The sequence below is a fragment of the Narcine bancroftii genome, chromosome 3 (assembly GCF_036971445.1).
Source record: "Narcine bancroftii isolate sNarBan1 chromosome 3, sNarBan1.hap1, whole genome shotgun sequence".
Classification (NCBI taxonomy): domain Eukaryota; kingdom Metazoa; phylum Chordata; class Chondrichthyes; order Torpediniformes; family Narcinidae; genus Narcine; species Narcine bancroftii.
The window spans coordinates 273,861,649-273,877,554 of NC_091471.1; the positions used below are offsets into that span (position 1 = coordinate 273,861,649).

Consider the following 15,906-nt stretch of genomic DNA (forward strand, 5'->3'; position numbering starts at 1 on the left):
AGGAGGAGGAGGAGAGGGGATGGGATCACGTATTCTTTGCATAAACGGCAGAGAAGGATATGTTGGACACAGAGGCTGGTGGGGCGGTGGGTGAGGACAAGGGGAATCCTGTCCTTGTCGCACGTGGGGGCGGAGCAGATGTACGGGTAATGGAAGATATGCGGATGAGGGCCAAACTGATGGTGACAGAGGGAAAGCCACATTATTTGATGAAGGAAGTTAAACTTTTGGATAACTCAGAAATTTAGGGAACAAGGAAGAAAGTGGAGGCGAGAACGAAATCAAACAAGGAATCATGGACTTCTCCTGCTCCTATTTCTTATCTCGTGTCCCTAAATGTCTGTAATACTAAAATCCCAAGAATGTCATTTTGAAACAGCATCAGGACATTTTTAAATATTATATATTATAAATCAAATGCAGAATTTTAATTTAGCTGTTTGGATGGTACAATGAATGAAGACCTGCATATAATTAAAAAAAAACTTTAAAAGAATATAGTTAAATATGTCTGAACATGAATCATTTCTGTAACTGAAGGTTTAGAAGCTACATATGGAAACTTGAAAGGTACAAAGAAAAGCTGTCAGTTAAATTCCAGCTCTGTCATATGACAGGCCATTGATGTTCCCTGGTGCCGACCAAAGAGATCTTCCAAGTGCACCATTTTTAAAAAATCTTGGACCTTCATTTGTTCTTCTCACATCAGTGAAGTCTCTGAGGATAGGATTGTGGCAGATTTTCCTGATAAGACACTTGAACTGTTTTCTTACTACCCAAGGGAAAGATGTTTTGTGTTCCTATTGCCTGATGACTTTAATTATTACCGAGTCATTGATAAAGGGCCTTCAGCAGTAAAATTGATCCTTTCCAATTGGATATGCATCTTATCAGTCAAAGATGTCAGATGAAAGTGCTTATCAGATCTACCAGATGCCAGGTTATATTATAATCCTTTCTTTAAATATATGTGCTGCAGAGGGCAAAAGTCCAATTTCATTTGTATGCAATAATTCAATTCAGATTTGAGGAACTTTGATCAGTGGGAATCGAAGAAACTTGCACTGGGCTTAGGCCATCCTGCTTGCAATAGGTTTTCTTTGGGATGGGACCACAATTTCCTCTTCTCTCTAGTGGGAGGTCTGTTGTCCTGCATCCTGGATCCGAAAATCACATCAGGGTCCTAAGGGTGACTCATCAGAGGAAGTGCCTGTCCCATTTGATGTGATTTGACCCTGAAATGGTTGCAAATGTGATTAACCTCTGGTTAACATAATTTTCAATTTCATGGTGCTTAAAAAAGGATGATGTAATCCAATTTCTAGGTAGCAAAGCATTAATAATCACATTTTCAGCTGAATACAGGCAGGGATTCTATTGCTTAAGAGTTGGTGGTTCAAAGAGCAGGAACCAAAAGCAGTCTTTGGAATCTTTATTCCCATCACCTTCGATTTCAATATCGATCGTTGATGTGTTGATATTAACACCACTCCTCTTAATGGTTATCAGTTAATACAACGCTGTACAGTGTTGTCTGTAAGGAGTTTGCAAGTTCTCCATGTCTGCGTGGGTTTCCAACAGGTTCTCCGGTTTTCCCCCCACCCTTCAAAAATGTACTAGAGTGTAGGTAAGTTAGGTATAATTGAGCAGCATGGGCTTGTGGGCTGAAAGGGCCTGTTACTGTAGTGAATGTCTAAATGGGGTGGCATGGTTAGTGCAACACTGTTACAGTGCCAGCAACTGGGGTTCGAATCCAGTGCTGTCCATTAGGAGTTTGTACGTTCTCCTCGTATCTCTGCAGGCTTCCTTCAGGTGCTCCAGGTTTCTCCCACTCTTCAAAATATACCAGGTTTCAGGTCAATTGGGTGTAATTGGGAGCTACAGGCTCGAGGGCCAAAAGGCCATTACCGTGCTTTATGTCTAAATTTACAAAGTCTGTTCTGAAATGATTCCAATGGATGACCTGAGCAACATTCTAACTTACAGAATTGACTCAAGACATGGGTGGTGGAAATGATAGTAAATCACCTGATAATCGCTGGATGCAGTTTATCTAAAAATGATGGTAGCAAAATTAAACACCATAAAACCCCTGTAATCCAGAATTCAAGCAACGGGCAAAAGAAATTGCAGAAAATAAATAGGTTAAAAAATATGGAGGTTTAAAATTGATGGCCTCACCACTAGTTCACCAATTACACGATCTCAAGCAACTGGAAAATTCACTGATCCAGCATCCACCAATGCCCATAGGTGCCAGATACATGGCTGTAAGAATGTCACGCATTGCTGTGAATCAGTTTGCGGCAATTCTGTAGGCTATCAAAGTTTTTAGACTTTTCCACCCGTTGCTGTCAGTATGGCTATTTTCCTGCTCAAGAGCAGGTTTGGAAGTTGTACAGTATTTACATGCTGTGAAATACCTTTTTATAAAGTTTTAAAATGTTAACCTTAATCGGCTTTATGACAAAATCTCAGGAGGTCCTTGATGTTTTTTGGATTTTGATATATTTCTCTTGCTCTTTTAGTCCATCCTTCTCATACAGGGTCTGACCCTGTAAGTTAATATTAACATGGGGAAAGTACAATTTTCTATGATGGGTTTTGGAAGATAATTTCAGATTTGCTGTATCAAGGACGAAGAAGAAGAAACATAAAATTAACTTTTATTGAATTTAACATGTTTAATCACATAATGATGCTGACACATTACGTTAGTTCGACTGAGCTAAAAATGTTTTGTCGCTGATTTTGGTGTCCAACAATAGTCGGCCAGCATGACGGAGTCCAGTTGCTCTGATACCGCTGTTCCATGGTCACAATGTCCTGGTGAAACCTTTCACCATGTTTATCAATGATGGCACCAGGATCAGCAGGGAAGACGTCCAAATGTGAATGAAGAAAGTGAATTTCAATATGCTGCATTTCATGGTTTTGTATGGTTGAAGTCGACTTAAAACATGACAGGAAATTACAAGAATAGATTAGATCTAAAAAAAATGGTATATAATATAAAAATCTTTCAGTGACCTTCATGATCAGTAGAAACCGGAAGATGTTCAGGAAGTAAAATCTTCATGTTCCAGTGTAATATATTGCCAGTCACCAACCAACAGCAAAATTCCCTGCTGGACTTTTGGATGTGCGGTTTCTTACAGGTGGTGGCACTCGGTAAAGAGGGAGAGGAGTCCATTGAGATTATCTACAGCCAGAATTTAATAACTTTGTTACAACTATGCAAGCAATGACTCTCATAGACCTCATGATTTTACTAAGACTACTTAGACATAACTGGTTCCAGATATAAAGGAATTATTGTGTTCAGAAAGATTAAAAAGTTTGACCTATACTGCCTGAAGGTTGGAGAAACAATAGGCAAAAACCCAGAAATGTTTGGGTCTCACAGAATCCATAGAAGGTAAAGAATATGGAGGTTTAAAATTGACGGCCTCACCACTAGTTCACCAATTGCACAATCTCAAGCAACTGGAAAACTCACTGATTCCCTTCTTCAAAGGGCTCAGGCCCTAAACATCTGTCATAATATCTTTACCTCCTATGGACATTGTGTGACCTGCTGACCTTCCTCCAACATTTCTGTGTTTTTACTACAATCGCAGGGTCTCCAAACTTTCATGTTTCACTCGGAACATTGAGCAATCTCATTATAATTAAGGACTTGAGAGAGTAAATTTTGAGAGATTTTTTTTCCCCCTTGTTTGGATATCTAGAATTGAAGGTAAGCTTCAGGATAAGAGATCATCCATAGACGGCTGAAAAGGGGAGGACTTTCCTCTCTCAGAATATATTTAAGACTGAGAGGTACAGGCATTACGACTCCAGGGGAATCGAAGGTGGTAGAAACCATACAGCAAAGAAAAGCTGAAGCTCCAATTTGTTGAACAGGCTTGAAGGCCCATAGGCCCATTGATTTTTTTTAATGTTTTAACATATCGCAAGTTATGGCCAATTTCTAAGTCCATCCCTTGAGAGCACATTTCAATTCCAGTCAGCATCTTCTATCATTTTCTAAACAACCACATTGCTCTCCCACTAACACATTGGGATGTTTATTGGTTTAAGTATCTGAGCAACCTCAAATATGTACAATTATGTAGGAGTATGGTTGGAGAGCAATTACATTATGCCAGAAGTTTGTTCAGATAAACTAGAGGCAGGAGTTCAAATCCCATCACGACAGCTGGGGAATTTCAATTCAGTTAAGCAAATTATTCACGAATAAAAAGATTAATTAATAGCCATGAAACTATTGAACTTTTATTGTCACTTCCATCCCTTACAAATTGGACCTATTCGTGACTCCGGCCCCTCAACAACATTGTTGCAAGCCACTCAGTCAAAGGGCATTTCACAGTGGCCAATATCTGTCCATACCCAGAAGCAGAATAGGAATTGCAATGCACTCGGACAGCAGAAATAGAAATTCGCCAAGGAAGTGTTATATTTTTTATAGGGAGGTAGGGGGGTTAGGGTTGGATTTATATACCATGTATTTTTATTATGTTTGTAATGTTTATCTTTTTGATTGTATGTATCATGGTTTTATATTTTAAATAAAATATTCAAAAACAAAATATTTTTATTATTAATTACTAATAATATAACACTTTATTTAACTCATCTTTCTTTCTTTTTCTTTCTTAGAAAATAATATAACACTTTATTTAACTCATCTAAACAACCCCAAACTGTGCATGAATATTATTACGTGGGTGTGCAAAGTTCAGTCTCAGAAATCCAGTGTTGACACGCAGGCTTTAAATTGATGCAAAGAAGTGACTACAAATGAGGTGGGAAAGACAGGGTGACAGACTGTTGTAAGTTCACAAAATCCTTGTTGAGTTGCTTCCCGAGAAATGTCCTTTCAGAGGTGTGGTAGTCAAAACTCCCCTTTTCTATGTGTAGGGAAAACGATGTGAGTGGCTTTCACAAAGCTTCCAGAACCCTTTCGTGGGTCAATCAAAATGACCATCACAATGGTCACAGTGTGGTAGACTAATTCTCCTTACAGGGAGAAAACAAACAAATTGTCCATTAACACATGAAGCCACTTTAGCACAGTATTCCTCCAAGTGCTGCTTCCATAGAAATGGCCCTTGATCAAACAGCTTCTTTAATATATTGGTTGCATGAGTCTGCACTATGTCCCTGGAACACTTCCTCTCTCTTCATCGAGTGAATCGAGTACACGCTGTCCCATTCTGCTGTCAGCCACAGTCATCTCCAAGCTTGCATCACTTGCAGTTTGATTAAGGTGACAGTCCCACTCAAATGGAAATGAAAATGGGAGCACATAATAGAGTAACTTTGACTAATGTGAATAAGTTAACACACTGATTTATATGTAATTCATAGTTTGACTAATGGCTTGTGGAGAGGCTTCCAAGTTCACCGATGGCATTATCTCTCTACATTACCAGGGTGTGCTGTGTCTAAAGTAGAATATCCTAGGATTGTAACCATGGGAGATGAAAGATTATTATATTGATTACACCAACATTTAAGCTCTTGATGGAACTGGTTTTGTTGACCATAGTATCTTGTTTCTTCATCTCTGCTTGATATTCCTCAATTTTCCAAATGAAAGGTTTAAAGCCATCATTCAGTCTTTGTCCTGTGTTCAGTGAGGCCCATCCTGATAACTCCATTCATTCCTTTCACTCCTTCAGCACTTCTTCCACCCAAGGTTGCCTGCAGAGTTTCAGCTCACTTCCTCCCCCATCAATAAACTTCCTCGTTTCTTCACTTCCTTCTCGGAAAAGCTGTTCCAGCTCCCACTTCTTTGCTTTAGTGGGGTAAATCTAGAACCAGGGGTCACTGTTCAAAATCAAGGGATGAGAAAAATATTTATCTCAGGGTCGTGAATATCAAGCTCAAAAGGGCAACCGTCACCCCGTAAGACTCCTATGGTCAAGGAAAAACAAGTCCTGTCTCTCCAATTTCTTCTCAGAACTGGCCAGTATCCCAATGAATCTCCTCTCCAATCTCTCCAGTTCAATCATGTCCTTCCAATAGTGCGGTGACCAGAACTGCAAACAACAGTGTTTTGTAAACTTGCAACACAATATCCCATTTGAGAAGTCAACCACGCCATGTGCCTTCTTCACCTCCCTATCTATCAGTATTGCCACTTTCAGGGAACCATGGACATAAACTGCAAGGTTTCTCTGTCCATCAGGTTTGCTTAGCTCACTCCCATTTTTATATGGATGTCTTACCCCTATTTGACTTCCCAAAATACATCCCCTCACACTTGCCAGGATTAATTTTCCATCTGATCTATTTCCTTGATATCCATGACACCAGTTTTATGTCATGCCCAGCCTTAATAATCATACATCCAAGCTGTTAATACATTTCATATACAAGAGTCCCAGCACTGATCCCTGTGGTATACCACCACGGACTTCTAGTCAGAAAAGCCTCCTGCCACTTAGCCAGTTCATCTTGGATCCCATGTGACTTCACCTTCTGCATCAGCCCACGATGCAGACAAAATGCCTCACTAAAGGTAACATCTATTTTCATCAATCTGCTTAATTACCCCTTTAAAAAAAGTCTTAGTCAAATTAGTGAGACTGGATTTCCCTGCACAAAGCCTGATTGGCTCCTGCCTTTCTCAACATACATAAATCCCATCACAGCAATAATAATCTCCCTATCACTGGCAAAACATCAATGGCCTATTGTTACCTGCCCTATCCTGCTACACTTCTTAAAGTCTTCTATCACCTCACCTGTGGCCCCATTTTCTCCACACTTGCTACCCATAGCAACCTTAGAAAGAATACATCTGGCCCTGGGGATTTATCAACCTATGTGTATCCCATGACATTTAACACCACCTTCTTAATACTGATCTGCTCCCAGATTGTCCACATTTCCTTTCCCTGAGCTAACCTTCTTCTGTGAACTTCTACTTGGTGAATATTTTGGGATTTTGCCCACATCTCCTGGCTCTACAGCTAGATTACTCCTTTAGTCCTGAAGTGGGCGTACTCTCTGAAACCCTCCTGCTCCTGATAATAGAATTCCTTGAAACATTTACCAGGGTAGCCGACAGATCACCTCCTTCCACATTGAGGGTCCTCTTTTTAGCAACTGCATATCGTGCCTTCTAGTTCAATCATTATTTGGGTGTTCCCCATAACCCTTAATTCCCCTATTATTCAAAAATCTATGTCTTAAATATGTCTACTGCTTGATTGGGCAGAGAATTCCACAGATGCACTAGTCTCTGAGAGAAACTTCCTCCTCATCCCAGTCTTAAATCTATTCCCCTGAACCTTGAGGCTATGTCCCCTGGTTCTAGTTAAGTTGCCAGGTTTACAGTTCCCTAGAAACCCATTTTATTTGCCTTTTATTAATTTTCATATCGAATAAGCTTAAAATATTCATGACTAATTAGATTTCAAGTTTCCTTTCATTATTTATCAACAAAATAAAAGAGCTTTTAGTGCTTGATTTTCCTCTCGTATTCTTATTGTATTATGTGGGATTGTATCTTTAACTGGCAGATTTATTTTTTTTCTTGCTGTTAAAAATACTTTCTGATAATGAGGAATATTTTCCTTAAATTGATTCCTAATATGGATCTTTGATCAAGGACGCATGCTTAGCCCACTGCTCTACTCATTATACACCCACGACTGTGTGGCCAGACACAATTCCAATGCTTTCTACAAATTTGCCAATGACACCACAGTTGTCGGCAGAGTCCGGCAATGAAGACTTGTTCATGACTATAAATTCTGATTCCTATTCTGAATGGTTTTGGAGATATAATCTGAGCTATAATCTAAGACCATATGGTTCCATATCTCTCCTGCTAATGTGTCCTTTGCCCCACCACTACAGCAACTTTACAGTTCTACTGCAGATTTGCTTCTCAATCCAAGTCTGATATCTAACTCTAATCAAATAAGTTTTGCTTCACTCTAAAAACCATAATGATTTTCAAACTGAGACTCAGGACAAACGTGGGATGTGTCCTGGTGCAACTGATAACGTGCGTAGGAGTGAAAATATGTAGAGAAGGATAGAGTTTGCATCAAAGGACAAAAAGTGTTTGAGAGAAACAAAAAGTTTTGAGGTAAGCCTTGCAACAAAAAGGAAGGGAAAGTGAAAAAAGTAAAATGTTAAATTATATAAAGATAAATGGAGGTGGAACAGGGAGTTACAAAAGAAAAACAAGAATTTTCTATTCCCACTGTGAGATTTCAACAGGGAATTCAATACAAACAATCAACAGAATGTTAATTGAACTATTCCTGAGAATAGTATGACAATTTGAATGTTTATTTCATTCCTATTTTAAAACGTGAAAAGATATGATGAAATTAATTTCACACATCATTATTTTGAGGAATATATCTGTACCTGTCGGGTTGAACAGTGTAGTATTTTTCAAAGCATTTAAACAATTTTCTATGGAAGATGCTCTTTGAAATTAATCTCCGTCTGGATGGGTGTTTCCCCTTTCCACACAGGGATTAAAACTAACTTGGGAGTAGACTAGAAGACTTGTTGACATTGATTGCAGTCAAATAGTCATTGCAGTTCATTAGTGTGGTGGCTTGTGCTGTTCCTGTACGAACCGACTGAACAGAGAGCAATGAAGAACAGGCTGCATCTGAAAAGATAAGCACAAGTTTGAGACGTTTTGGGAGAAAAGATTAAAGATGGGCCAATGTTTACTGGAGTAAGATTGCAAGGTCAAGAATTATTCCTTTAAATTGCTTTTTGGAGTGCAACAGAGATCTATAATTCAAAATAAATAATTTGTCATGTGTTTTGAAAATAGACAGGGAAATATTAACAAATGCATTAAATGTATTGTCTCATTCAAACCATTGATGCAGAGTTTTGCATAAATGGAGTGAAGACCAAAATTTATTTATTTATTTATTTTTAAATGGGTTTAGGGTCAAGAGATGGGAAAACATTCCATTTGTTTTTTCTTCACCAAAAAAGTGATCATCAAGATTGCCACTTACAAAAGATTTCCAGTTTTGGAACTTTTTGTTGAGTGCTAAACTTTTAAATGATTTGCGTACTCTATAATAATATAAAGCTTTATTAAAATCCAGACCTATACCAATTTTGTTTGTCATGACATGATATGCAGAGTTTTGATGGGTACCAATACAGACCAGCAATTATTTCAACTTCTGAAGGGTGGCCTGGACCAGAAAGGGTTACAAAATAAAGTTTGTTGCAGCAGATAGATTCCTCCCCCACCCCCTCACAACTTTACCACTCCCCCCACCCCGCCACAACCCAACATCCCCAACCCCCACCCAAAGAAAAATTCAAGGGGTGAAAAAAGGCTTTTGTTCACATTTAACTGTGACAGATCACCAGTACAGGAGCAGAATGAGAAAGGCGTGTTGAAATGGGAAGGTAGACCTTAAGCCTACACAAGTGCAGCCAGCATGGGGCGCAGAGTCCCAGATCAAAGGTGCTAGTCACGGTCATTAGTTGCAAATGCAGAGTCAACATGAAAAGATGTCTTAGAAGCAGGCCTTCTCCATTTATAACTGAGCAAACTGTGAAATAATTGAAAAGGTATGTCAATCAGAAGAAGGTCTCAGTGGGATTTGACGAGTTCCCATATGCAGTATTGTACTAACTGGGATGTGGTGATGGGGCCAGCACAGGAAAAGCTTACTAAAGCCTTAGAGGACTTTGGGTCTGCCCTTTAATCTGTACAATTAATAAGTCTTTTACTCTTTTTTGTACATTCATTGAATATAACTGGGAGCTATTGTTAAAGCCACTCTCAGGTGAGCACTTCGAGGTCAAAAAGGAGCCTTGTCAGGGCTTTATTCTATAGACCACACAGTATTTTAAACCTGACAAAAGACCCTGTCAGGCCATCAGGTCAGAAACGGTTGATTGATCTTATACCCAGTCTTTTTTTTCTCCAAAGGCCTGTTTCCTTTTGGATGGAGCGGAGTCACTCTTATGTTTCGAACATGTTACAGCTTTTATTTCAAAGCCTAGAACATTTAACTAGCTTCTTGTCCCAGCACACCAGCAGCCTAAATGTGTAGTGACAAAGAGTCCTAAAACGGCTTTGTATTGCTTCGCTAAACAGCCCAAGAGTATTAGCGGCAAATGTACTTAAAAGACTAAAATACTCCACACACATATCCAGAGAAACAGGTGGACATTAGATTGGTTTTTTTCCGCCTCATCAGTTTATAATTAAACTACATTTAAGATACTTTTAATACAACATATTTACAGCAAAGCAAATATTTCTCAATGCAACACAACGCTGAAATTTGGAAAATTTCACAAAAAGAAACCTTGCAGAATTATATACTATTCAATGGTCAGGATATGAATTTAACTTTTATTTAAAGCACAATACAAGCTGATCCTGTACATTTTCAAGGGTGGGAGGAAAGTGAAGGATCCATGCAAACACATAGGACATACAAACTCCTTACCCACAGCACTGGATTCAAACCCAGGTTGCTGGCTGGCACTGGAATAGAGATAAAGTAGATATGTAATCATGCAATGCAGTTCAAGAAATATTAGTAAGATCCTAAAAAAAATCATTATCCATTATAATGAAAAGAGAATCTGAATGTCACTTTCACTATAAATCAGTGGGCATAATATTTGATGGCTGGAATCACAGAATGTAATGCCTGCAACCGCAAAGAGAGACCCATGTAATAAAATGGAATTAAACTGGTCCACTTCTGGTCAGACAGTGGCTCTGTGAATAATGGGAGAGTAACCTGTTCCAGAGATAGTTAGCTGGCTGCAAATTTAAGTTCAGACTTGTTAATGACAAACGATTTGCCCTAGTCCCTAATCACTATCAGTTTCAGAAAAACACACGAGAATAATTACTCTGACCGTTATTTCTAAAGGGATTATAAATGTGTCCTTTTTAGATCAATTTAGAGTGGAATTGATGAACAGAGGAAATCCATCTGCCATGATTATGAAGCTATAATAGACTAGTGGCGGAAATCAACCACTTATAATATTACATGTTGAATGTGTTGAGTTTCGTAGAAACACCAGGGATCGATTTTTTTAAAAAAAAGCACAGATCATACCATCATAGCAAAACAAATTTGTTATGCAAAGAAAATACAGTAAAATACAATATGAATTCTACATGATAACAGGAGATATTATTGTAGATCATCTTACCTTGTCACCAATTACAAATACATTGTTTGTTATGAGTTCCAAAGCTGTTGTAAATTATGTAGTAGGCATTAGACTCTAATTACCAAGAAAATTAGACAAGAGCAGGTAAGCTTTCCATTATCTCAAGGCACTCTGTGTTTACATAAAAAGTACCATGATGTTCTGGATCACTAACAAGGTTAATTCAGTCAGATGCACAGAAATCACTGGCTGAAACATTATTTTCAAGCTATTTATTTTGAAAAGTGTGAGAGTCACTGAGCACTCCCCAATTACCTAACCAGTGTATCCCAAGGGCCATTGCTCAATGTCCCTGCCACTAACTGGACAACCTGCCCTGCTGAAGGCTTTTTTCCCCTCCTTTCTGTATGGCTGGCACCTCTTAAAACATGATTAACATAAACATAAAACACTACAGCACAGTAAACTAAGCCTTTCCTACCTTGTAACCCTCTATTTTCCTTTCATCCCTGTGCCTGTCTAAGAGTCTCAAATGCCCCTTATGTTTCAGCCTTCGCCCACACCCAGGGCAAGGCATTCCAGGGCCCCACAACACTCTATGTAAAATAAACTTATCCCTGATGCAATGTTCCCTCTATAATGTTCCGTAATCAGTCTACGCTAAAAATCTTACATTGCGCAATTTTTTTCCCCTGTGACTAAAGTAATGTGCGCACTGAATGCTTGTGCAAGTATAAACTTGAAATTGTTCCGAGATCATTTTGGCCCAGCCTCTCTCTCATGGCTAATAAAACTGTATTGGCATGTTTAATTTAATAAAAGTATGATTGTGTACTAAGGTCTAAGCTAAGAGATTATTTTTAGTAAGTATAATGATTAATTACTACACTAGTTAAGGTAACTGACCTTTTATGCACACATCAATTTCCTTTGTGCTCTTGTGGCAAAGCATGTGTGCACGTGCACAAGTGCATAGCTTAGAGGGAACAGTGCCCTGATGTCTCCCCAAAACTTTCCTCCCTTCACTTTACACAGTTGCCCTCCAGTGTTTGCTAATCCCACCCTGGGAAAGAGGCACGGGCTGTCTACCTTATCTATACCTCTCAGAATCTTGTAGACATTAATTAAGTCTCCTCTCCTTCTTCCCTCCAAAGAGAAAAGTCCCAGTTCTGCTAACCTTGCCTCAACATCCTGGTAAATCTCCTCTGCCCCCTCTCCCTAACCCTTTTACGTCCTTCCTACAATGAGGTGAATAGAACTGAACACAAAACTCTTAAGTGTGATCTCATCAGATATATAGAGTTACAATATGACCTCTCAACACGAACTCAATCCCAGCATCCCATAGACCTTCTTTACTATCCTATCAACCTGTGTGGCAACCTTGAAAGATGTATGGATTTGGACCCTAAGGTCCCTCTGTTCATCCATACTCCTAATTAACTGACCTTTAACCTTGCACTAGGCCTTCTAATTTGTCCCAAAATTATGACTTCACATTTATTCAGATTGAACTCTATCCGCTACTTTTCCACCCTACTGAATCCTGTCTATATCCTTTTGTAACCTACAACAACCTTCAATGCCACCCACAGCTCTTCTAATCTTCATATCATCTGCAAACTTCCTGACCCATCATCTCACTTCTTCATCAAGGTCAATTATAAAAATCATAAAGAGCAGGGGTCCCAGACCTGGAAGTCAGTGACGAGAGGAATTCTACTAGTCATTGACCTTCAGGCAGAATGCTTTCCATCCATTACTATTCTCTGCTTTCTACAGGCAAGCTAGTTTTGAATCCATGACTCATAAGTCTCTCATGGGGGACCTTATCAAATGTCTTACTAAAAATCCATACATGCCACATCTACTGCCCTACCTTCATTGATTTCTTATGTGGCCTCCCCTAAAAGCTAAATTAGACATGACCTTTCCCTCACAAAGCCAGGCTATTCCTGAGAAGACTGGATCAAATGCTCATAAATCTTGTCCTTAAGAATCCTCTCCAACAGTTTGCCCACCACTGACATAAAACTCCCAGGATTCTCCCCATCATCTTTTTTAAACAAGGAGACCACACTTGCCATTCACACTTGCCTTGCGCTAGTCAGCTGCTTCCCCAGAGTCTGCAACCCCTTGAGGCTGCTGCCAAACACAGGTGCCACCATCTTGGCATTACTTTCTCCCATTGATAATTTGCCATGGTGCAACACTGCAGTACGTCAGAACCAAGCATGGAAATGCTTACAGAAGTCAGCATTTGTTCCTATACTTGCATCAAACTTTCAGTTTTGCAAACTATTTGAAATTGTGCCTGCAGTTATTAGCACATTAGCAGTTGTGGATTCATACTTCAGATGGCATGAGCTAACTCAGCACATTCTTTTACTTTAGATGTTGTGAAAAAAAGTCCCTGGTTTCTTAAATCATGGATGAAATCAATTGGACTGTATTTAATCCATGGTAATCTATTAAATTGGATGTCATGTTATTGCAGTCTGATTATTGTCATAAAGAGATTAGATTTTCTTTGTAGTGAACTAAAGAATCTCCCTGACCAAAATCACTGACGAACTTTTAATTGAACAAGCCGACAATACTTGCTGGAGTTATCCAATTAGAAATGAACTCAAAATGATGTTGTGAATAACATGAGCACAACCTAACATGCAAAGTCTTTTCAGATTTGATTAATAGGAAGGTGACAAAGAAATGGCATCTTTTAGCCTGTAGCAACAAGATTGTAGATATCACAAGAAGAAACACATTGTTGGTTGCGTGAAGATTCAACTTAAAATATCATTACAAGGTGACAGGTCATCAGATAACACAAGTAGCAAGTCTTCAGTCCTGAATAACTTTGCAAACCAGGTTTGTTTTGATATGGGTTTCATTATTTTACAAATAGTTCATCATCTTATAAAAAACTTCTTTTGGAATCACGTGCGATGGATGTAGCAACGTATTCTCCTGCAGACCTTATGTTTTCAAAAGTACCAGCTGGTAGATAATTGTGTCTTCACCCTTCAATGCACTGAAGTTAAGTACTGCATAGTGATGACTGTGTTGGAAGTTTGAATATCTGATTTAAAATACATATTTAATTTGACAAGATCTTGACTGGTAGACATAGAAACAATAAAACTGACAATCTTGGCTATGACTGTGCACTGAAGTTGCTTAAACTATAACTTTTAACTGTACAGAGGCTTGGCAATGAGTCCGGAAGAATCCTGTAAATTTACAACATGTAAGGATGCTATTTGACCCATTGTGCCTGAATCAGTTCCAGGAAAACTATTTACCAAATATACTCATGTAATAGTAGAGTTTTTGGACCAACTTTTTGGATCAAATTTGGGAGGGGGGGGTGAAGCAACTTTTACACAGGTCATACTTTTGACTGCAGTAAGAACCTGTGTCGTTCAAGGTGTCGGGAGCTCAAATGGCTGAAACCAGATGATAAGTCTGCATTCAGGGCATTGGGATCTCAGATGAGCAGGGTCTAGGAGAAAGTCTGTGGCCAGGGCATAGGCGTTCATATGGTGGGCAGCTGGGGACCTAGGAGAGAGTTCGTGGCTGGGATTATGGGAGCTTTGGTGGGTGGGTGACTGGATCCAAGGAGAGTCTATGGCTGGGGGGAACTGGAGCTCTGGTGAGCAGGCAACGAGGGTGACGGTCCATGGTTGGGGCCTCGGGAGCTCGAGTGGGTGGGCAGCTAGGGCTTAGGAGAAAGTCTGCGGCTGGTGGGCTGGCAACCAGGGTGAGTGTCCATGATTGGGGCATCGGGAGCTCTGGAAGGTGGGTGGTTGGTATGGGTGTCAGAGACTCAGATGGGCGAGCAGCCAAGATGAGGTTTCGCGTTTTGGCTATCGGGAGCTTGGATGAAAGGGTGGTCGGGTCATTGGGAGCTTGGACAAAGGGGCAGCCAGGGCAAGGGTTTGCGATCTGGGGCATTGGGAACTCGGATGGGCAGGCAGCAGAGCCAAGGGTTTGAGGTCGGGGTGTTGAGAGCTCTAATGGGCGGGCAGCCAGGGCCAAAGGTAGGGAGTCGACTTTTACACAGGTCATACGGAAAATACACAAATTTTGGGCCAAAAAAGTGGGGTCGACTATTACAGGAGTAAATCCAATAAATCCAAGCTCAGATGCTGCCTCACCAGCCCACAACTGCACAATTTGGGATGGGATACTATGGCATGTTATTTTTGTTCCATAGTTGAGAGACATCGAGTGGAGATGCATTTAGATTTAGGGCCAAGTTGTAATTTTTTTTAATTTTGGCTCAGTTAACCAACCACAACACCCAAAGGCAAGTTCATCAGTCTTCATTTCCCCAATTGATGGATATTTCCCACATATCATAGTTTCTAGAAATGCCTTTAAGAAGATACAAAGGAAAATTATACATTTCAAAGTATAGCTTCCTCAAACAACTCGGAAAACAAAGCTACATACAACATTTGAGGCTCATCTAATGATTCTTAACCAAGGGTTTTGCAAGAGATCATCATCGATTATCATTCTAAGTATTGGTTTTTGAGTCAATCTTGATGAGGTAGAAGCTGATGAAAAACAAAATTGTGGGGTTCCCTCTTCTGTGAAATAAGCCACAGATGTTTTTTGTCACTTTGTGCCTGGGGTAAAATATGACTAGGAATGACTGAACACTTACCCAGCAAGGAGCCACAGGAAAGATTATGGACTGATGTCATTTCATCACACCAAATAGGCGGCATAGCA

General features: G+C 39.6%; 1 protein-coding gene and 1 long non-coding RNA gene across 3 annotated transcripts in view; one reads left to right on the plus strand and one right to left on the minus strand.

Annotated features, from left to right (window-relative positions):
* Positions 1-15,906, plus strand: part of fgf22 (fibroblast growth factor 22) — a 96,462-nt gene that overhangs the window by 64,130 nt on the left and 16,426 nt on the right. The window lies entirely within an intron of this gene.
* On the minus strand, positions 2,649-11,845 carry LOC138758786 (uncharacterized). Of its 2 annotated transcripts, XR_011354445.1 has the most exons (4): positions 11,203-11,835; positions 10,479-10,516; positions 8,401-8,653; positions 2,649-5,838 (listed from the first exon to the last, which is right to left on the minus strand). It is a non-coding gene; the product is annotated as an uncharacterized lncRNA (long non-coding RNA). The 2 variants fall into 2 exon arrangements; XR_011354444.1 differs by having other exon boundaries at positions 2,649-8,653; positions 11,203-11,845.